The following is a 23535-nucleotide window of genomic DNA, read 5'->3' on the forward strand; positions in this document are numbered from 1 at the left end:
CTTAACTAGAATCTTGTTCATTTCGCTTTAAAGGTCAGGCTTGTATAATTCTGCTTTTTGCAAATAGGAATATTTTCAAAGAGATCATGTCTAATTCCAGTTGGCATATTAAATATTCATAACTCTATTTGATGCATAAGATATTTGAAATTCAAATCATAAAGTATCGTGGGTTTTTTTTTCTTTGTAAACCAAGCCAGGCTCCAAAGTGTCAAAGTTCTTTGCAACAAATTAAAAAGTCAACAAAAGAAGCCTATCTGACCAAATGTCACTAATTTTTTCCATGATATACATATACATAATCTGGATTAGTCAGTAAAATTGATCTTTCTTTCTTTTATAATAGCTAATGTAAATAACTCTTACTGAAACTATAAAGTCAGCATTGAAATTACTCTTCAAAAAGATAAGCTTTCCTTCAGAAATAGACACCAGATGGTTCTGTCTCATCTTCTTTCAATGCTTTCTAGCATGCACTTCTATTGGGATTAATATCAAGTGTGCACAAAGCTAACTCTTCCCAAAGTTATCCCAATTCTTCTATTCTTCAGCATAATTTAAAAAAGTTTATCAAAGAAGTAAAAAAATCCCACCAGATTATATCACAATAAATTCATATAGACTAAAATGAATATACCTTTTCCTTACACAATTTAGGGTTATTCTTCTTTATCTGCCTTTAAATTTGCATCACCAAACTGTGTACATGCTAATATGTAAATAAGTTATCAACTACAAATTACACTTCTGGTTGTGTGGATACAACCATGTCCTTTTTTCCCCTCCCCCGCCCTTTTGGCAATTTTATGGAAGTGGTTTACATTACTTTGTGCAGAATATTTTCTATATAGATTAACCTATGAGCCCTAGTATTGTCTGGTGGCTTTCTATGCAAGTTTCAGTGAAACTTGTTTGGTTTCTAAGGACAGCCAAGGTCAGGCTGTGTGAGACTTCTCCATAATAGCTTTTTCTGTGGGTAGACAAACAGAACATATAGAAATTTAAAATTAATAAATAAACTTGGGGGAAAAAGAAATGTGAAAGGATATAATTATTATTCAATTATCATTCAATATTAAATAGTGCTGTATTGCTAAAAGGATTTGCAAAGGTAAAAGCCACTCGTTGTGGCTTGAACGATTGGCTCTCGCTACTGCAGGAGTGTTCAAGATCTCTCTGAAAATGTTTAATATCCTTGTTTCTTATAATCAAATATAGGCAGGTGATAAACTATAGAAGCAACTGTAGCTTTCCCACTCCACCCCACCTCATTCACTGATTCCAAAAATAATAGGATATCATTAGATAAACAAATTCCCAGGGATGTTTTAAAAGTGTGCAGGTAGAAGCCAAATTTTATTTATTTTTTTAAAAAAAAATTAAGAATGTTACAATTTTTTTAGAATAAGAGTGGAAGGGAAAATATGGATGAAAACTAAAACTCTCATACTACTACGCTTTCTATTATATTTAAGCAATTTTTCCAAAAATATGAAATGACATTCTCTCTCCCTATTTACTGTTGGCCAGGAATGTCACCCTCTTTTCTCCGCCATTATTGGGGGCGGGGGGGGAGCCTTGAGCTCTTTTGCTACCTAGACTTTATTGCCTGATTATTTTTCCCAATAAATTCAATATGTTTTGTTGACATCTGGTAAGAACTGAAAATACTGGCGGCATTTTTCTTTTCATGGAATTGCTTTAGGAAGGCAATGCTAGCTGTGTGAGATCATAATAAGAATAATGTTTTGATAAGCATAAATAAAACAATAAGGGGGTATAAAGCAGGGATGTACCATCTTAAATTAATCTTGCATCCATTCATTGACTGCTGGATGCAATGCAATATATGTCTTATGGATACCTTCAACATTGGTAGGCATTAACACTATTGACAATGAATATTAAATAATGAAATGTTCAGATATTTACATATTTAGTTCATCACACATCTATGTCTACCCCTTTGTAGCACATCAAGATAATAACAAAATCAAAAGATTATTTAGGATGTTATATCAAGTATGTATTGTGATTAATCTCATCTATCACATAACTAATTACTGATAATCCTTTTCCCTACTCAGATACCGCTATTGATATACCTAATTGCTTTACTGACAATGCCTCCATATGGTTGATCAATAAATTATATTAAAATTAATAGAAAGAGCTATAAAAAGAATATTTAATGAGCTGTTCATCATTCATCAAATATAAAGTATCATAAAGAAAATACATTATGTTTCTAATGTCTTAATTTATTTATCCATGCACACAGATCATATAATCATAACAAAACACATTCATCAAAAGTATCAACTCAGCACAAATTCAGTATTTAACCACCTGCCCCCCAAATATGCCTTTTTCAAAAGGAAACTATACTTCAGTCGCAATAGTTCTTTCAGTCAGAACTGAAGAAGTTTCTTGGATTAGAAACTAAGTAACTTCAAGGGAAAATAAAGTCTAGCAGTTTTTGAAAGAAAAAAAAAGCACTTTTGGACAACTATGACTAAGAATCTCCATAGACATTTAACTACTTTAGGTATTCTGGAGAAGTGCTTAAATTCAAGATCATCCATAGAATTCCACTTCTGATATGAGTTTTCAACGCCAACAATTAGGCATGGCAAGATGTCACACATGCAACTAAAGCCATGCACCAGTGTGTGATTTAAAGGTAAGTGTAATACATTAGACCTTTGTTCCTACAGGCTCTAACGGAGCAGGAAAATATTCGATACAGGAATCATCAGATATTAAGAGAGTCTTTTGCAATTTGTTGTCAAGTAGCATTATAGCATTAGCATTTAGACTTAGTGTATCGGTGGTTATTGAAACGGATGTCTATGTGCCGCCTCTATGTTGGTTGAGGCAGGCAGGATTCCCTTGAGTACTATTTGTTGGGGTTCAAGGGAAAGGGAGGGTTTTGCCTTCTCTTTCTGCTCAAGATCCCCGTGTACAATTGGTGGGTCTTGATGGGCTTTGGCCTGATTCAGCATGGCACTTCTTATGTTCTTATGAGACCTCTCTAAACGGTTTACAGAATCAGCATATTGCCTCCAACAATCTGGGTCCTCATTTGACCCACCTCAGAAGGATGGAAGGCTGAGTCAACCTTGAGCCAGTGGTGAGATCTGAAATCTGAAGTAGCCTGCAGTGCTGCACTCTAATCACTGTGTCACCCCGTCTCTTTAACAATGTGATTTGAGCACGTCTGATTCTTATACAGTCCTGTTTTTATATATGGTGTAAAGCTCCTTATGGAGCATCAATTAATTTTATGCTTTCATCATCTGCAGTCATTTTGTCTTTTAAATTGTGTTTATTTATTGAGCTTTCCATTTTGTCTTTCTCCATATTTTTGCAATAATTTATGATGTTTTATTAACTTTTATATATTGCTGCTTGTGTTCTGGCAATCCTTTATCTTTGCAAGCAGTATTTCTTCTCCTCTTGATTTTTCTGTATGCATATGGGATGGTGTAGATATCAATAGACTAGGCAGTGTTACTGAAGAGAGTAGGGATTTGGCAAACAATTACTGGAAATTTTGCAGAAATTATCTGAGTAAGTGATTGCTGTAATAATAAGTAGAAAAATGTAATGTATAACTTGTTGGACAAATCCCAATGGAATCTGGCATACGTCATACTGTCATATTGATCCAGTACTGCTGTAAATTTTATCACATAATGGCGAAAGCAAGGAATATATGGGTATACAGAAATTACTCAAAAACCATGAGTATAATATAATATGTTCCGATAAGCCATGCATTGATTGATATGAAATGCATCTGTACACATTTCCATGTAATGCTCTAATATTATACATTTCATCTCATTCAGAGAATGGATGGATGGATGGCAATAGTTGTGTATGTGTGTTTAAAAGAAACAGATGTGTGTGAGAGAGACAGAGAAAAAGAGAGAGAGTATGTGTTTGTTTGAGTGTGTGTGTGTGTGTGTGTGTGTGTGTGTGAGAGAGAGAGAGAGAGAGAGAGAAGGCACTGTAGATCAAAACACAAACTCACAACATATCTTTTAATGTTTCTCCCATCCATTATAGAGTATGTGAAGTCAGAGCTCTGATTTTCTTCCAGGTAGCATTTACGAACTTAGACCAATAAAAGAGGTTCCTAAATTATACATATGACCTTTTAAAATAATGATGGTTTACATCCATCAAGGAGAGGGAAAGGAATAATTATTTTTACACATTTTGCTTTTTGCCCAAACAAAAAGCATAGTAAACAAAAAGTATGGTTTGAGTACAGCCCCCAAAGCCCTAAACATCTCAGCAACTGTTGAATGAAAGAAGCACTATTTTTTGTATATGACATAGAAATTAATTTAAATGAATTACTGTCACCAAACACTGAATACCTCATATATTTTATTTTATTGCTTACTTATGGCTTAAGTTGCCTTCTATGTGGTTTCTATGTTTCTTCTAAATCGTGACCTGTTTGTGATAGGAATTTGTCAGGCAAATATGTAAACTCATCATGGGACCCAAAAATTGGGACAATCATGATCTGAATGTTTAATTAAGTGTGTGGTTAGCTCTGGCCCAGCTCCTCCCCAAGGAATGTGCAGGTGGATGTGGAGGAAATATCCACATGCCGCAGGCCTGTTTTGCTCCCGATGGAATCTGCCAACAAATCCTACTCTGACCAAGGACGTGTGAGTGACAGGGAAGAGGGGAGTTTGGCAGACAGCCCAGGAGGAGATCAATCATCTGTATCATCCCTGGATTCTGAACAAGAATTAATGACACATCCATGCATGCGTAGAGTGATGCATAGGAGACAACAACTGAAGGATTATTACAAGAGAAAATGAGGCCACCTGTGGTTGGGTGGGGCTGCTGTAATTAGTGCTACAGATGAAAGTGCAGCTTGGTGTTTTAGCCTCATGGCAGTTTATCTGATTTATTATTATTATTATTATTATTATTATTATTATTATTATTATTTTATTATTTATTGGATTTGTATGCCGCCCCTCTCCGTAGACTCTGTAGACTCATTGTTTCATCAAGATCATAGTTTTTGTGCGGTTCAAGATTGTGTGTGGACTCTCTGGATTTTAGAATTGTACTCAATTTACCAGTTATTGGGTGAGCAATTGGATTGCATTTAACCTGTGCCTTGTGTGTACCAGAAAATCCCTTTGACATTTAAAAAGGGATCTGTTTCTGTTTTTCTGTTTATAAAAATCTTTGGGTTTTCCTTTTATCGTGTGGTGTGTTTCTTCCTGGACTAATTACCCTGTAATTATGAGCGGTTGAAACACACCGGAAGAACAATTAAGAATTTCCATGGAGATATAGCATGAGACATTTTTAATTCTAAATTTTTCTCCAGGAATAAGGTTATATCTTCCAAGATGGCATCTGTCAGTCAATGGATCCTCCAAGTGCTGTTCATTGGATGTATAGAAATATGATTATTTGAGTGGGAGGACTTAATAGGACAACTAACCAATTCCAACAGAATTTGGCATGTGTCATGCCCTCATAATGATGTAGCATTGCTATAAATTTCATCATGTTATGGTGAAAAAAAGAAACATGTGATGTTTCAAAAACCATGAATGTAACAGATTCTTAAAACCCATGCATTGATTTCTGTGAAATGTGGCCATGTACATACTTAATTCTTTATATTTATTCTTCACTATTCAGAAATTATGTTAATTTAGCTTTCCTGACAGATTAGTTCACTGTTAGTTTACTAGATCCTTATTTCATACATAATTATTAAAACCTTGCCAGTGGCAACCCACACTTACTTGCCATGAAAATTCAGCTAGTTTTTTGGAATTTCTAAATCAAATCTGTTCAGCAAGTGCAGATTTGGATTCTTCCCTGCATAGATCAAGAATGAAGAAAAAAAATTAAACATGGCATTCTTCACTTAACTGCAGATACCGTAATTTAAAAGTTTGTTTAGACAAAACTGATCAATTATGTATTGAGTTTCATGTACCATTTCATTAATTTAAATATCACGAATAAGGAAAATGAAGCATGGTGACTATAGCTATAAAGTCTGGCTATAGCTAGTATGGGAAAACTTCATACTAGGTCATATCACTTATAAAGCATATAGCCAAATTGAATATTTCAATTTATTATAACCAAAGTGTCCTGCTAGATACAGTTAAAATGGATCACATGAGTTTTGTTTGTATGGTTTTCAGAGATTTCTTTCTTAAAAAAAGAAATCCTGCTTGTGCTTGTAGCGAATTTGTTTTAGCCTCAAAGATTGTTATGGCTGCGTGGATGGCCAGTGTAAATTTAGGATGCTACAGTTCAATGCAATTGGTTCATTTTCAGGAATGGATACTCACTGAATGAAAAAAAAAGAAATAGAAAAAATAAGATGAAATGTCCATATTATGTCCTAAAAAAAGACTTTCAATTGATTAATTTAATATTTGTCTAGCAATCTAATTAAGAAAAATCTAGTGAATTGATTAGTAATAAATAATCAGAAGGATCTATCTAAAGTCAGCTATCAGATATGATTGACTATGCATGTTTGGTAAGTAAAGTTAATAAGAAGTCATTGAATTTATTCTATATTGTTTCCTCTAGAACTGTGATAGCAAATCTATGGCACACACGCCAGAGGTGGCATGCAGCACTCTTTCTGTTGGCACGCGAGTCATCACTCCAGTTTAGTTCTGCTGGGCATGCACGCGGGCATCCCACTGGCCAGCTGGTCTTCAGGTCTCTGCCAGGCATGTGTGGGGGTTGGGGATGTCTGGAGATGCATGCAGGATTTGGCCAGATGGACATGCAGGGGAAGCACATTTCATTTTGGGGGTTTTGGCCACCCGCACCCACATTTGTACATGTGAATGTGGGCTATGGGCACTCAATTCGGCAAAGTTTATCCGTCACTGCTCTGGACTATATGAGTAATTCATGGTCTGCAGATTGCATGCAGTATCAGGATTTTTCTGTATTTCCAGGAAGAAATGTCACCAAAAATCCATGATTTATTTTTAAAGTTCTAGAATAGGCTTAAAATCATAAAAAAGAAAATAAAAAATTTAATCCTCAAGAAGGGAATTCTGAAATGCTTTGTGTCTTCATGTTTGTGGTTTAGAATTTCCATGTGACATTCTACAGCATGATACATCACGTGATACCGCTTTGATGTCTCTGGTTTGACATCCGTGGTTATAATTGGCGAAATCTGACAATGGAATCGCATGTATGGGTTTGAATTGTTATAAATGCTTAAGATGTTTTAAATATTTTATTCTGTTTTTTAAGCCGCCCAGAGTCCTTTGGGAATTGGGTGACATATAAATCTAATTAAATAAATAAATCCCTGTTCTTCAGGTATAGACAGACAGACAGACATACAGGTGGCAAACACAAAGAAACAATGATTCCCAAATATATTCACTTCAAGGTGAAATGAGGATAAAGAATGAAGGTCCCAGCGTGGTTGTGCAGATAAATCATGTCACCAAGGAACAATCATAAAGATTGTCTTGAATTGAAAAACAAAAATTCACAAGGGATATTCTCCTAGTTTATTATACTGCCGATCAAACATGCAGCGACAAACCTTCTGGGGTTTTCCAAACTTTTTCATCAGTTCAGTCACTCTCGTGGGTATGGGGTAATTTGAAGATTAGGCAATCACAAGGGATATTCTGATACTTTATTATACTGCTATTCAGACATACAACAAAGATCCTTATGGGATTTCTCCACCTTTTTTATCAGTTCAGTCACTCTCATGGGTATGGTGGTAATTTGAAGATTAGGAAAATATTCACATTTTCCAGAGTGAACATATTTTACTTCCTATGGAAGACCTGTCCTCTCCATGCAATTAAAGTGCAGTGCTACATGTTTCTAAAATAAAAACATGTAGTTTATTGTCAAGAATGTTATCACCCTTTCTCCATTAAAATAGACATTGTCCGCTAGGGAGATGTCAATAAAAATAAAACACTGAGTGGCATACATGGGTTACAAATTTTTATTGCAAAGTGCAAGAATATGTACCACCACAAGTACAGTTTACTAAGTATGTGAATTATTACTGAGGAGTCCTTGTTGGTGCTCTATGAGTTTGGTTGTTTTCCTCCAGATGCTTCATTATCCAACTGGGTAAAATGCAAGAAAATCAAGCTCAGAGAGCACAAAGGACCCAACTATTAAATTAAATAGTTTGTAATGTTTTATGGAGGGGAAGATATAGCCAAATAAAATAAGGAATAGCCAGCTGTCCATTTCAACATGCAGTCCAATTAATCCCAGCTTTGTTCATGCTCAACTCACTTTTGCTTTTTCTTGGAGACTGCACGATTAGGAATGAAAAAAAGTCAGGAAACCTAATTCTTCTCAAGGATGTCCGTACAGAGATAAATAAGTTAAGGTGATGTAACTATGTGATCATGTGGCACAGTGGTTAAAATGCATGCTACTTCTGCTGTACTTCTGAATACAGTGGTACCTCATCTTACAAACACCTCTTCTAACAAACTTTTCAAGATACGAACCCGGTGTTTAAGATTTTTTTGCCTCTTCTTCCGAACTATTTTCACCTTACGAACCCAAGCCACTGAAGGGATTTCTTTTCCCCCCCTTTTTTGAAGAAAGAAAAGGGAGGGGTGGCTTGGAGGGGGAAAGAGTTTGCATTAACAAAAGTAGGAGAACGGAGTGCTTGCAGAGGCACTGAAAGGGTGTCTTTTGAAGAAAGAAAAGGGAGGGGCACCCCCCTTGCCTTTCTTCCTTCCCACTCACCCTTTAGCCTAGCCTTGCTTCTTCCACCCGCCCCCTTTAGCTGCTCCTCCTTGCCCTCTGTTCGCCTCCTTTCTAAAGTTTGGGATTTTCCTGAAGGATCTGCACGCATTATTTGCTTTTACATTGATTCCTATGGGAAACATTGTTTCGTCTTACGAACTTTTCACCTTACGACTCTTGTCCTGGAACCAATTAAGTTCGTAAGACAAGGTATAACTCTATATGGATGGCTGCAATTATTTTAAATTGAAACATTTTTATATACTGCCAGCTACCTGCAGTTTGGCAGTTCGAGTCTTATCAGCTCAAGGTTGACTCAGCCTTCCCTCCTTCTGAGGTCAGTAAAATGAGGACCCAGAATGTTGGGGAGCAATATGCTGACTCTGTAAAGTAAACCATTTAGAGAAGCAATGGAAGGCACCGTAAAGTGGTATGTAAGTCTAAGTAGTATTGTAATGAATATAAAAAGGGGGAGGGGCTTTTATTGCATGATTGTGGCTGCCATCTTAACTTTTTTACTCCCTCCCGCTATCTCCTACTGTATTTTGATTAGGCTTGCTTCTGAAACTCTTTTTACACAAATTGTGTAGTTACATGTACTTTTATATACCTCTAAGCTAATTCAGAAACCCAAATGTAACATTCAGTCTCTGGAATCATTACATAGATTTGTAAGTCTCCTAGGAATTGGTGACTTTGCAGAACAAAAACAAAACAAAGTAATAAAAAATCTGTTTTCCATACCAGTCGCTGGAATGCAGAGGTTTTGTTTTTTATTCTGTAGGATTCAATTGCATGAAATATATAGGCAACCTATTTTCCAAGAAAAATCATTAGAAGGAATATTGCTTATTTACAGTTTTAGAAGTGCTAGATAAAATGGTATTGTGGTAAGCCAATTCAGTCTTCATTGAAATTAGTCTATGGATATTTACATATGGTGGAAAGTAGAGTAAACGAGAATATACAAAAACATTTATTTATGTAAAAATCAAATTATGGCTTGCGTTAATCATGTAGCATATAAGTGCAGCTAGCGGTGCCATTGACTGCTCTGATTTTAAGCCCTCTCCAAGAGACCTGGGGCCATTGAGCAATAACACCTAGCTCTGGCCCAGAAGTATGAATGCTTTTATTAAAGGGGTTTTAGCTGTTTTATATTGTTTTTTTACCTGTTGTGCTTCACCCAGAGTCTGAAAGGAACTAGGTGGCTCACAAACCTAATAAATTAAATTAAATGATTCACAGTAAGACTATTATTAAGGGAGTTGGAAAGAATTCAAGAAACCATGCTCTGAATCTTTTCCCTATCTTGTTTTGCTTTATATTAACTTTTAGACTCAATTATAATTATTTCTAAAATTGCTAAATGTTTCCTGTTCAGCTTTCTATATTAGGAACTTCTTTATTTGTAGCAGTGAAAAAGTTGAACCAAATATATAAAGTCCATGCTCAATCTCAGGTAAGCCTACCTCACTTGTAGAAGGAATGACAGAGATTGAGAATGGAGTGAAAAGAGGAATCAGTCTATAGTCTCTACATTCCCCCAAGCAGTCTAAGTCCAACTCCTCTTGAATTTTATTAATTCTTATCTTGTGCCAAAATAATGCTGACCGTTAGTTTGCTAGATTCCTGTGTTTAGGAACCAAATGTGTGGTCTTAATCTTTCTTCCACCCCATCCTGCCTGCTGCCCATCCCTGGTTGTAGTTGATGAAAGAGTTAAGTGTTAAAAAAACTACTAGGTGCACTAGACTCAACTAAAGGAACTTACAGCTAGATTTTACTTCAATAGCTGCAAAAAGAAAACCTAATATTGAACATTCAGATAGTATATCCACTTGAATAAAAAATATTTTTAAAAGATTGCTAGATTGTCCACTATTATCTGTCATCTACAAACATATCTTGCAGATCTAATTAAATAATCTCTTTGACCTTCCTAATCAGTGTTTCCAAATTCATGTGGTTAGTCAGGTATTTCTGACCACTGAATTTTTAACAAGCTTTCCTATACTGACAGAATCATATATTCTGCTTCCAAATATCAAATATAATAAAGTTGCTCATTAAAAATAATGAGATGCCTTAATAAGGAGCCCTGATATACAGCCTCTGTCTGAAAAATAACTTATTTTCAAATGAAAAAATAATTACATTCATCTGATATCCTCACTTTGAAATATAAAAGGTAGTGACAAAATCATACTTAATTATAATAACTTGAACTTCTGAAGTTGCGTTAAGAAGTCAATATTTACCTTTGGTCACAAGATGAAGTAACTAATCATTGTTAGCTTTAGAAAAAATAATAGGGCCAATATTATATAACAATATCAGTTATTTACAAACATATATTCTAAAATATGCTGAGTATTTTGACTAGTCCAAGCAATCATAAATATAGCACACTTAGCTTTTGAATAAGAGCCACTTTTGAACAGCTATTGTTGGAAGCTTGAGAGCTTTGCAGACAATATGTTGCACTACCAAGCAAATGCAAAACCAGCTGAGAGTGAAATAAATTATTGCACCAGAGCTCTGTTCTGAAGAACAGAGATCACTGCAGCTGATATAGGAACAAGACTAAACAAAATTCTTCCTGACGCAATGCCTGCCTGCCTGCCTGCCTGCCTGCCTGCCTGCCTGCCTGCCTGCCTGCCTACCTACCTACCTACCTACGAAAGGCAAGGAGGGTGGGGGCAATTCTAATCTCTGGGGGGAGCTGGTTCCAGAGGGTCGGGGCTGCCACAAAGAAGGCTCTTCCCCTGGGTCCCGCCAGATGACATTGTTTAGTCGATGGGACCCGGAGAAGGCCAACTGTGGGACCTAACCAGTCGCTGGGATTCATGCGGCAGAAGACGGTCCTGGAGGTATTCTCGCCCGATGCCATGAAGGGCTTTATAGGTCATAACCAACACTTTGAATTGGGACCGGAAACTGATCAGCAACCAATGCAGGCTGCGGAGTGTTGGTGTAACATGGGCATATCTAGGGAAGCCCATGATTGCTCTCGCAGCTGCATTCTGCAGGATCTGAAATTTCTGAACACTTTTCAAAGGTAGCCCCATGTAGAGAGCATTACAGTAGTTGAACATCAAAGTGATGAGGGCATGAGTGAATGTGAGTAGTGAGTCCCGGTCCAGATAGGGCTGCAACTGGTGCACCAGGTGAACCTGGGCAAACGTCCCCCTCGCCACAGCTGAAAGATGGTTTTCTAATGTAAGCTGTAGATCAAGGAGGATGCCCAAGTTGCGGACCCTCTCTGAGGGGGTCAGTAATTCCCCCCCCCAGGGTGATGGATGGACAGATGGAATTGTCCTTGGGAGGCAACACCCACAGCCACTCCATCTTATCAGGGTTGAGTTTGAGTCTATTTACACCCATCCAGACCCCAACAGCCTCCAGGCACAGGCACATCACTTCCACTGCTTCGTTGACTGGACATGGGGTGGAGATGTACAACTGGGTATCATCAGCGTACTGATGATACTTCACCCCATGCCCTTGAATGATCTCGCCCAGTGGTTTCATGTAGATATTAAATAGCAGGGGGGAGAGGACTAACCCCTGAGACACCCCACAAGGGAGTAACCTAGAGGTTGACCTCTGACCCCCCACTAACACTAACTGCAACTGACTGGAGAGGTAGGAGGAGAACCACTGAAGAACAGTGCCTCCCACTCCCAACCCCTCCATCTGGTGCAGAAGGATACTATGGTCGATGGTATCAAAAGCCACTGAGAGGTCAAGAAGCACCAGGACAGAGGAAAACCCCTGTCCCGGGCCCGCCAGAGATCATCCATCAATGTGACCAAAGCAGTTTCCTTGCTGTAGCTGGGCCTGAATCCTGACTGCTGAGCACCTAGATAATCGGCTTCTTCCAAGGACTACTGGAGCTGGAGCGCCAACACCTTCTCAACAACCTTCCCCATAAAAGGAAGGTTGGAGACTGGCCGATAGTTGTTGAGAATGGCTGGGTCCAGGGAATGCTTCTTGAGGAGGGGGCGCACAAGTGCCTCCTTGTAGGGATCCGGGAAGGACCCCCTCCCCAAAGAAGTGTTGACAATCTCCTAGACCCAGCTCTGTGTCACCTCCCTGCTGGCCTAGACCAGGCAGGAGGGACACGGATCCAGTAAACAGGTGGCGGAACTCACAGCTTTCATGGCCTTGTCCACTTCATCAGGTGTCACCAGATCAAACTCCTCCCAGACAGATGGACAAGTATGGGCCCCAGTCACCTTGACTGACTCGTTGTCAGTCGACTCTGTTATCCAATAGGAGTCGAGGTCCGCCTGGATCCGAGCGACTTTATCAGCAAAAAATGTGTTAAAACCCTTGGCCCTACTCTGCAAGGGCTCCCCAACTCCCCCCTGGTTGAGAAGGGAGCTGGTCACCCTAAACAGAGCGGCTGGGTGAGATTCCGCTGATGCAATCAAGGCAGCATGATACGCGCATCTTGACGCCTTGAGTGCCACTTTGTAAGTCTTAATATGAGCTCTTACAAGTGTTCGGTTGGATTCAGACTTACTCTTCCTCCATCGCTTCTCTAGACGTCTCTTCTGACGTTTCAACTCCCAGAGCTCTTCATTGAACCATGGAGCTCTACGGGGTCTAGTGCCACAGAGAGGTCGCAATGGCGCAATCTGGTCCAGAGCCTCCGCTGCAGCCTTGTTCCAGGCCTCAGCAAGAGACTCTGCTGAACTGTGGACAAGTGCATCTGGAATAACCCCAAGCGCCCTCTGAAAGTCTTCTGGGTCCATCAGGCGCCTGGTGTGGAACATCCTAATTGGTTCCGCCTCCCTGCAGGGAACGATTGGAGCCAGGAAGTCAAGCCACAGCAGAAAATGGTCTGACCATGACAAAGGCAACACTTCTAAGCCCCTTAGTCTCAGACCATTGCTCAATTGGTCAGAGAGGAATACCATGTTGGGTGCTTGCCCCCCCTCGTGAGTCAGACCCTGTACTACTTGAGTCAGGTTCATGGCTGTCATGGTGGCCATGAACTCCTGCGCTAGCCCAGAGGTTTCACCAAGCGACGGTAGGTTAAAGTCCCCCAAGACAATAAGTCTGGGGAACCCCACCGCCAACCCGGCTACCTCCTTGAGCAGCACAGGCAGGGCTGTTGACACGCAACTGGGAGGCAGGTACTTGAGCAACAAGCCCACCTAAACCCCTAAGTCCAACTTCACCAGGAGGGACTCACAGTCCGCAATCTCTGGAGCAAAGAGTCTACATAAGCAAAGGCTCTCCCTGGCTACAATAGCCACTCCTCCCCTCCTTCCCTGAGGTCGAGGCTGATGCCACACCTGAAACCTGACTGGGCAGATTTCAGAGAGAGGAACTCCTCCCTCTGGGCCCAGCCAGGTTTCAGTCACACATGCCAGGTCAGCCTCTCCATCCAGGATCAAATCCCGGATGAAGAGAGCTTTATTTACCACCGACCTGGCATTGAGTAGCAACAGCTTGAGCCCAGGGTCAAGATTACACTCATCACCAGTATCTTTGGTTGAGCTCACAGAGCCAGAACATGGGATTGCTCTTAAGCAGCGATCCCGCCTTCTTCTGGAACGGCTAGCTCTGTGGCTCCCGCCATATCTGCACATGCTCTCAGTGTGCATTAAAAAAGGATAAGTTCATCAAGAATCATAGGCTACAACACTTAATGATAGCCTGGGTACAAATAAGCAATCCAATCATATTAGAAAATGCTTAATATTCACAAATGACTGCAGGAGATCTCACTGGAGTGAATTACAGCTGCATTCTGGTGGTAATGATGGGAGAACCCTAATCAGTATTTGATGATGAAAAATATCAGCATCTTTTCAAGCATTCAGTTTTGCTCTGGACCCCAAATGACTAAAGTGTGGATGTTACCCAATCAGTTAGTTGCGGATTGTCTTCATATATGTGCTAGGGGTTTATAGATTAGTTTCATTTTATTTATTTATTTATATTCTTGTTTATTGTTTATCATCAATTTCTGTCTTGTACCTGACATTCTGGCATACTTATAAATGCCCAGCATTGAAAATATTCTTAGTTGCTTAAAGAATATCAGGAGATTTGTAAGGATTTTTAAACCTTTATTTTGAGTTTTATTATTTGTTTTCCTCCAAGAGCTGCCTATTCATAGTTCCGAAGCAACTCTCAAGCTAGACACTTTTCAGGAACATCTTTGCTTCAGTTGAGTTGTGAGTTTCAGAGCAAATGGAATCGCAAAGGAGAATACAACATTATAGGGTTTTGTCTGATCAGGTAAAGAACTGCTCTCTCAGTGCATTGACTCAATTACATTGTGTAATTTTCAATACAACAGTAACAGGACAGCAGATGGCAGCATTTCAAAGCATCTTGTGGCTTTCTCTCTAAGCGCCTTTTGCAATCAAGTGCAACACACAACTTTTATGAGTGGCTCAGATTGCTTACAAAGGTCAAGTTATATATCTTTGAATGTGTATCTTGGCTTCTACATCTATGTTCTAAGACATCCCATTCTAACTCACAAATCAAATAAGATAACATTTCTTGTAAGCAATGTCTCTGGCACTGTATTGGCATATCAATACATATCAATTAACCTTTGGGACAAAAGGCATAGGCAGAAATAGCAGATGGTCCCTGACCTTCCTGAATCCCATATTTTTCTCCCTGTCTTTCTGGAATACCAGGAATGAGAAAAAGATCACACCTCCTCCACCACCCAAAACATTTTTCTGCCTGAGCTGACAGTTTCATTCAGGGCCAACAAGGTTATTTCACCAAAAAAACCAGAAACATTTCTTCTACTCCCAGATAGTAAAGACACCAATGCTCAATTGAACAGGCAATTATTTGTGGTGCATTGCATCCACTTAAAACAATGCCTTTTATTCTGAAATACCCAAATGTTCTTATTGTAGTTCCAATTTGTGAGAAAAAAGAATAGGGACTGCTCAACCTGGGCTTTAAAAATGTCAGCCATCATGAAATGGGATGGAAGAATGGAGAGCTTCTATATATCTATCTTTTACTACTGTTCACTGCAATTATTTAAAGCAGGGATCCCCAAACTTGGCAACTTTAAGACTTGTGGTCTTCAACTCCCAGAACACTCCAGGCAACACACCTGGCCACAAATCTTAAAGTTGCCAAATTTGAAGACCTCTGATCTAAAGCCTGGCCATTAAAAAAAAGAGCGCCTGTCACTAACCTTTCTGTCTGCCATTCCAGTCCTGATGAGAACCAATCACCATTTGTCAAGATCATCTAGTCCTATAATCCTATTGAAAATATGTCTATCCTTAAAAATAGCTATTCCAACAGTGGTCTGTCAGTATCAATATAAATATAGAGCGACACTGAGAATAGAAAATCAGATATGCGTCAACTTATTGCACACTTGTGAAGTAGGGCACCTTGCGATTGGCAACCTTGTCTCTGTCACAGCGCTGGCTTACTGTTGAAAGAAAAAAAACCTCTTGGAATCTGAAATATGGGTGAGTCTAAGGCCAGGGATCTCACCTGGGCAATAGTCATGTTTTATAACTAATAGGTGGTTGATTCACAAGAAATACATGGTAAGGACAGGGGCTTAGTTGGCTATATGCTACAAGCAGGATTCCCAAAGTGTCTCATGTATCTGCATTCCCAGGAATACAGGCTGAAGGGAGTGACCTGGGATTAGAAATCCTTTGAAAAAGGAACAGACATAACCAAATAGGACAGACACATGGCATAATACTGTACCTAACTCTTTATCAACCACTGCCACCTGGTGGCCAGTACCTTGTTAGGGGCTAAGCGATCAATACTATTGAACTTATCCCACTAACAACGACATGGGCAGTTATGCTACGTGTCCACTTTTTTCCTTACTAGTGCACACTAACATGTTGTGTGTTAAGCCTGTTCTTTAGCATGAGGTTTATTCCCTTTCATTTGGCTAATATTAGCTTGCACAATAAGCAAAATGCAAAATATTAAAACTCATACAGTATAATTAAAATCAGTATGGTTAAAATCAATTGTTAAAAGTTTGGCCTAAGAAATATAAGTTTACTGTGGTTTTTTTTATGTGAAAGCAAAATATCTTCCCGGAAAGAATATTACACAGCCAGGAATCTTACAAAGGAGTATCTTCTTCTAGCTGAGCTTCTGACAGTGGAGCATCTTCAAACAATCTAGACTGCCATCTGTGCAAATAAGCAGGAAAAGTGGTCCCTCAGGAAGTCAGCTCTTTTAGGGCTATCAAATGCAAAACCCAACATTTTGAACATCTTGTGTGTAACTGGCAGCCAATCAGATCTTTTGTATCCATCACCACAATAACAGAAGAGTAGTTGGAAGAGTTCTTGGAGGTCTTCTAGTCCAACCCCTTGCTCAAGCAGGAGATCCTATATCAGTGATGGCTAACCTTTTTGTCGTTGCATGCCAAAATCACACACATGCACCCATAATGTAATGCACCCTGTGCATCCCATCCCTTGTGCATGCACAAGTGATGCCTCAAATATGGCCTGCACCCAAGCATGCACATGCAACCCCCTGTGCTCCCCCAACCCCCTGTATCCTGTGCATGTGCATATGTCTCCTGCATGTGCTCTGCCTCCCATGCATGCACAGCTGGCCAGTGGGAGGCACACATGTATGTATGGTGGGGCTGAGCTGGGGTGACAGCTTGCGTGCCCACAGATAGGACTCTGCATGCCACCTGTGGCACATGTGCCAAATGGTTCACCATCATAGCCCTATACAATTTCAGAAAAATAGTTGTCCAATCTCTTCTGAAAACCTCTTAAGATGGAATACCCATAACTTCTAGAGGCAAGCCATTCCACTGATTAATTGTTCTCACTATCAGAAAATGTTTCCTTAGTTCTAGGTTGCTTCTCTCCTTGATTAGTTTCCACCCATTGCTTCTTGTTCTGCCTCCTGCCTGTTCTGCCAGCTAGTAACCTCATCTTTGCATCATGCATTAATTGCAAAATGTTTTGGTGATGAGAAAAAATACTGAGTAATAGCTCTGAAGATAAGAACTGAAGCCTCTGTAGAAAAACAGATAAATCAAAACCAATGGAGCAATAAGTCCTTACCTGAGACAATCAGATATTTCTCTTAAAAATGTTAGCATTGATCTATTTCTACAGGAAATAAGGATGGATTACCCTGTTTTCCTATTTATAATCTCTAAAAGTAAGAACTGGTAGAAGTATATTATAAAATACTGATTAAGTAGTTAGCAGGTTTTATGCTATGGTTATGGTTATGGGTCATCATTCATTACTAATTCATATCAATTCTATTTCTTTTAAAAGTAATATTTAAGTACCGGGAGAGGGTTCTCTGAGGTTGTATATAAAGCATGAAATTCTGTTTCACTGGATTTTAAAATACTGTACATATATTTCACTTGTTTATTAGTGCAAAAATGGAATAAGACTTTAAAACAAAAGGCAGGAAAACAGTGTTCTGGCTACAGGTGAATGGAGCATGAAACAAGACTCGGTATAATGCAAGTATATTCAAAAAATGCAAAACAATTCTTATAAAAAGTTCAGGCACTACTGAACGCTGTGATTTCACCAGAAACCTCTTCATATGTTTGTTCATAGTAATAGCAATAGCTCTTAGATTTATACACCACTTGTTAGTATCTTTACAACCCTCTCTAAGCAGTTTACAGATTCAGAATGATTGCCCCAACAATCTGGGTCCTTATTTTACCCAGCTCGGAAGGATGGAAGGCTGAGTCAACCTTGAGCCGGTGGTGAGATTTGAACTGCTGAACTGCAGCTAGCAGTTTGCTGAAGTAGCCTGCAGTGCTGCTCTCTAACCACTGCCCCACCTCGGCTGCATGAATAGTTAATATTATAATAATGTTATAATAATATTATATTATATTGTATTGTATTATATTGTATATTATATTGTATTATATTGTATATTATAATAATATTCATGAATAGTTAACTTAGTCCTTAAAAAGACATTCAAAGGCAATATGAAAAACATTACAAAAACAGCTTGATCACAGTGTTGTCACAATTATCAATAACTGGATAATATCTTTTCTCTAAGAGATATTGATGAAAACACCCCATTTGAACAATTCTGCTGTGGAACCGAATCCCGAAATATTTTGGTATTTAGTAATCAATTGTTATCTGTTATTCTCCACTTTCATACATTAAAACTGCAACAAATTTAACTTACTAAACTGGTTAATGTATTAAGTCCCCTGATATATTTTCAAATGGACATTTTTTATGTTTTTGACCAATGAATATTTTGTTAAGAATTCCAAAACTACACTACAAAAAATACAATTTTAGTTCTTTTAATCTTTGTTTCTCAATTCTCTTTTTAATCATTTGCTTCATTGACCACTTACTTGCTTAGTTTCACAGAATTATTATACTGCATCATAGAATATTGTATTTTCTCTGTCTGCTTGGAAAGGTGCCTCATTAAAGAACTTTAATATCTTTAAAATAGACTTTGGCTGTGGTCAAGAAAGCCTATAAAATGTTCTACAACATTTACCATAGATTGGAAAGTGAACTTCAGCTTATTTAAGTAATTGAAATGTTAGAATACTTGAACAAAGAAATATATATTTTCCTCATGAGCACACATTTATAAAAGCAGGGGGGGGACTTGATTTACAGGCCAAATTTAAATTCAAGATATTGGGAAGAAATAAAATACTGTATTATTAGAATGATAATAATAAGAAAAGTAGCTCCCACTAAAAGAAAAAGAATGAAAGAAAGTACTTCTGATATAAATCATAGTCAAATAGATATCATCCAAGTAAAGTGAGTGGAGAGCAGAGGTAGTATTCCACATATACAAGGCTAGATGGCTTTTTAGAAAAGTAGAAGTCATAAAATATCATTCTTAAATTAGGTAGGTTTTGAAGACTTAGGGACAATATTTGTCTTTTTCCAGTCTTCTGACGTAGTTACCAACCTCCACAGTTCTCAGAATACATAGAAGCATTCCTTTCAAGTCCATTTAGGCATAGAAATTCAATTATTAATAAATAAATAAAATAAATTTAAGAAGGGTCAAGTGTTGTAAAGCTATTATTTCTTTCATTCTTGATTGCCTGGTGCTCTCTATCTTCTTTATGTAGCTTCAGTTGCCACCCTCTCCTTACATCAATTGTTCTGCTTTGAACAATCCAAATGTAGATTCCCTTTGAGCCAAAGAGGGGTTGAAACACTTTGCTCCTTCCTTCAAACAGTAGACCCACCCTTCTATTAAATGCCTTTTACTACAGATATATTCCCCCAAAAGGGGGATATTTTTTGATATTACTAGCTTCCCTGGTGAGCAGAAGTTCCTCTTAAACTTGAGGGTTTGGAATATTGTTTCTGTAGATTTGCTACTTTCTGATATACTTACTTAATGGTTGCATATCTCTTTGATATATAAAGCACTTGCAAACAGATTTTTCAGTTTCACATTTCACTTTTATAGCCTGGGTTTTTTTCAATATAAAACATTTGCCCAAGCCTTATTGGGAGATATAAAAAAACCTCTGTCAAGAGTCCAATGCTTTTGTGCCTCTTTTGAGTCCATCTAATTGGGTATAGTTTGGGGGGAGGGAAGAACCCCTGATAAACCATACTCATCTTTAGTTCAATGGATTAATGTGGCCATTTCTCTAAGGAACCAACAGATTAAGATAACTAACTCTAATCTTGCATTTTCTTGGCTAAATAAATTCCAGCTTTTCTATTATTCTTCAGAATACTTGGTTTCAGCAAAAATGAACTGTCTCTAATTTGTTAATAATTATACTGATTTATACCTGCTCCATCTACTATGTTGGAAGTGAAGTTCAATGCTTAGAAGACATGTCAGTTGGAAATGAGTAGTTAGCATCAGATAGCATGGGGCATATTTTAGACATATGGTCAACTAAAGCATAAACCTAGTGGGAGTTGTCAAGTGTCATTGTTACCCTAAGGATATCTAGCATACACCCAGCTCATTTCTGTGGCTGCTTTCTAAAGACAATGATCAAAGATGTTAACGGCAAGCAAAAGCAATCAGTGCATTAAGATTCCCCAGAAGGCATATCATTTGAAACCTCAGCTTTGTGAAAACAATTCGGTACTTCAAAAGGTACCATTAACAGTCTGGAGATGTTTTGTGTCATTATATAATGTCTATTTTTCAGGTGCACACTGATCCATAGTCATTATTAGAGGGAGGATGTTTTGTGTTCATGAAATACATTAAAAGTACAATTCCAACACATTGTGAGCCATTTTATTTAGTTAATCTATTTCAGGAGTCAAGGAAACACAACATTATTGCTCTGATTTAAACTTAGCCGTGTTGGATACCAGGCTAATGGAAAAATAAGTGCACCATTGTGCCTACCATCCCTGTCTTACTGTCTTTTTATCCTTCCTATCACTACTCTCGTTAATGCAAATGTTAATGCAAACTATAATTCTATGCTTGTCTGACAAACAAACAAACAAACAAATAAATAAATAAATAAATAAATAAATAAATTTATCTTGTGAACTGCCCTGAGTCTCCAGAGAAGGATGGCATACAAATATAATTAATAATAATAATAATAATAATAATAATAATAATAATAATAATAATAATACCAACTACAACAACAACAAAACAACCACAACCACAACCACAACCATAACCATAATTAATTAATAAATGAGAGGTTTTCCCTTTTTTGTCTTGCTTTCTTCTTAGAGTCTATGAACATTTTGCCATAAAAATTATTCACCCTTATATTATTAGATGTTCTCGGCTGCTGATGAATAGAGAAGCAAGTTGTGTGCTGCATGGAATCACACTTAAAATGGATGGTATGAAATGTGTGTACCGCCTTCTCTGATGCCAGCAAGACAAGATCTCACTAGCTTGAGAATGTCACATAAAACATATTATTATCCAGGCGTTTCAAAGTGCAGAACTAAGAGATGTATTGCTTAGTTGGTCAACCAGTAAAGTAACAGTGCTAAATAACTAGACGTGCCTATTGTATGATGACCAAACAAAGGAGAAGACAAAGAGGTGAAACAACTACAGGACATGACCTTAGATGTAGTATTTCATCAGAAAACTTGTAATCCATGACCCGGCATTCTTGTCTGGACATCTCTGGATTACATATCTTTAGAAAAGATAAATAGATATCAGGATATCCTTTTGGGTGAGGTTTTTTTTTCTTCTCCAATCACATGTACGGAAAAAAAGATACCATTAATTTCAAATTAATTTACAATATGTCATTTTTGCAATTTTGGTATACATAGATTAACCAATACCACCTCCTTACGATTTAACATCTGGACCAAAAGAGGGAAGGGGGCATCGATCTCTGGGGTGGCAGAGGGTCGGAATATCCCGGTGTTGCTGGGGAGAGGTAGATATGGCGGGAGCCACGGAGTTAGCCGTTCCAGGGGAACGAGGGATCGCTGTTTAATAACTATCCCTTGTTCCGGCTCCGTGAGCTCAACCCAGGGCACTGGTGATGAGTGTAACTCTGGCCCTGGGCTCAGGTTGCTGCTGCTCAATGCCAGGTCGGTGGTAAATAAAGCTCTCCTCATCCGGGATTTAATCCTGGATGAGGAGGCCGACCTGGCATGTGTAACTGAAACCTGGCTGGGCCCGGAGGGAGGAGTTCCTCTCTCGGAAATCTGCCCAGCTGGGTTTCAGATATGGCATCAACCTCGACCCCAGGGAAGGGGGGGAGGAGTGGCTATTGTAGCCAGGGAGAGCCTTGGCCTGCGTAGGCTCGTTGCTCCGGAGATTGCGGGTTGCGAGTCCCTCCTTGTGAAGTTGGACTTAGGGGTTCAGGTGGGCTTGTTTCTCACGTACCTGCCTCCCAGCTGCGTGTCAAAAGCCCTGCCTGTGCTACTCGAGGAGGTAGCCGGGTTGGCGGTGGAGTTCCCCGGACTTATTGTCCTGGGGGACTTCAATCTGCCGTCACTCGGCGAAACCTCTGGGTTGGCACAGGAGTTCATGGCCACCATGACAGCCATGGACCTGACTCAAGTAGTTCAGGGTCCGACTCACGAGGGAGGGCACGCACCTGACATGGTATTCCTCTCTGAGCAACTGAGTAATGGTCTGAGACTAAGGGGCTTAGATGCGCTGCCTTTGTCATGGTCAGACCATTTCCTACTACGGCTTGACTTCCTGGCTCCAATCCTTCCCCGCAGGGAGGCGGAACCAATTAAGATGTTCCGCCCCAGACGCCTGATGGACCCTGAGGGCTTTCAGACGGCGCTTGGGGTTATACCAGAGGCACTTGTCCACAGTCCGGCAGAGTCTCTTGCGGAGGCCTGGAACAAGGCCGCAGCGGAGGCTCTTGACCGGATTGCGCCTTTGCGACCTCTCCGAGGTGCTAGACCCCGTAGAGCTCCATGGTTCAACGAGGAGCTCCGGGAGTTGAAACGCCAGAAGAGACGTCTAGAGAAGCGATGGAGGAAGAGTAGGTCTGAATCCGACCGAACACTTGTAAGAGCTTTTATTAAGACTTACAAAGTGGCGCTCAAGGCGGCAAGATGCGCGTACCATGCCGCCTTGATTGCATCAGCGGAATCCCGCCCGGCCGCTCTGTTTAGGGTGACCCACTCCCTTCTTAACCAGGGGGGAGTTGGGGAGCCCTTACAGAGTAGTGCCGAGGACTTTAACACGTTTTTCGCTGATAAAGTCGCTCGGATCCGAGCCGACCTCGACTCCAATTGTAAAACAGAGTCGACTGACAACGA

This window comes from Erythrolamprus reginae, chromosome 1 (assembly GCF_031021105.1).
Source record: "Erythrolamprus reginae isolate rEryReg1 chromosome 1, rEryReg1.hap1, whole genome shotgun sequence".
Taxonomy (NCBI): domain Eukaryota; kingdom Metazoa; phylum Chordata; class Lepidosauria; order Squamata; family Dipsadidae; genus Erythrolamprus; species Erythrolamprus reginae.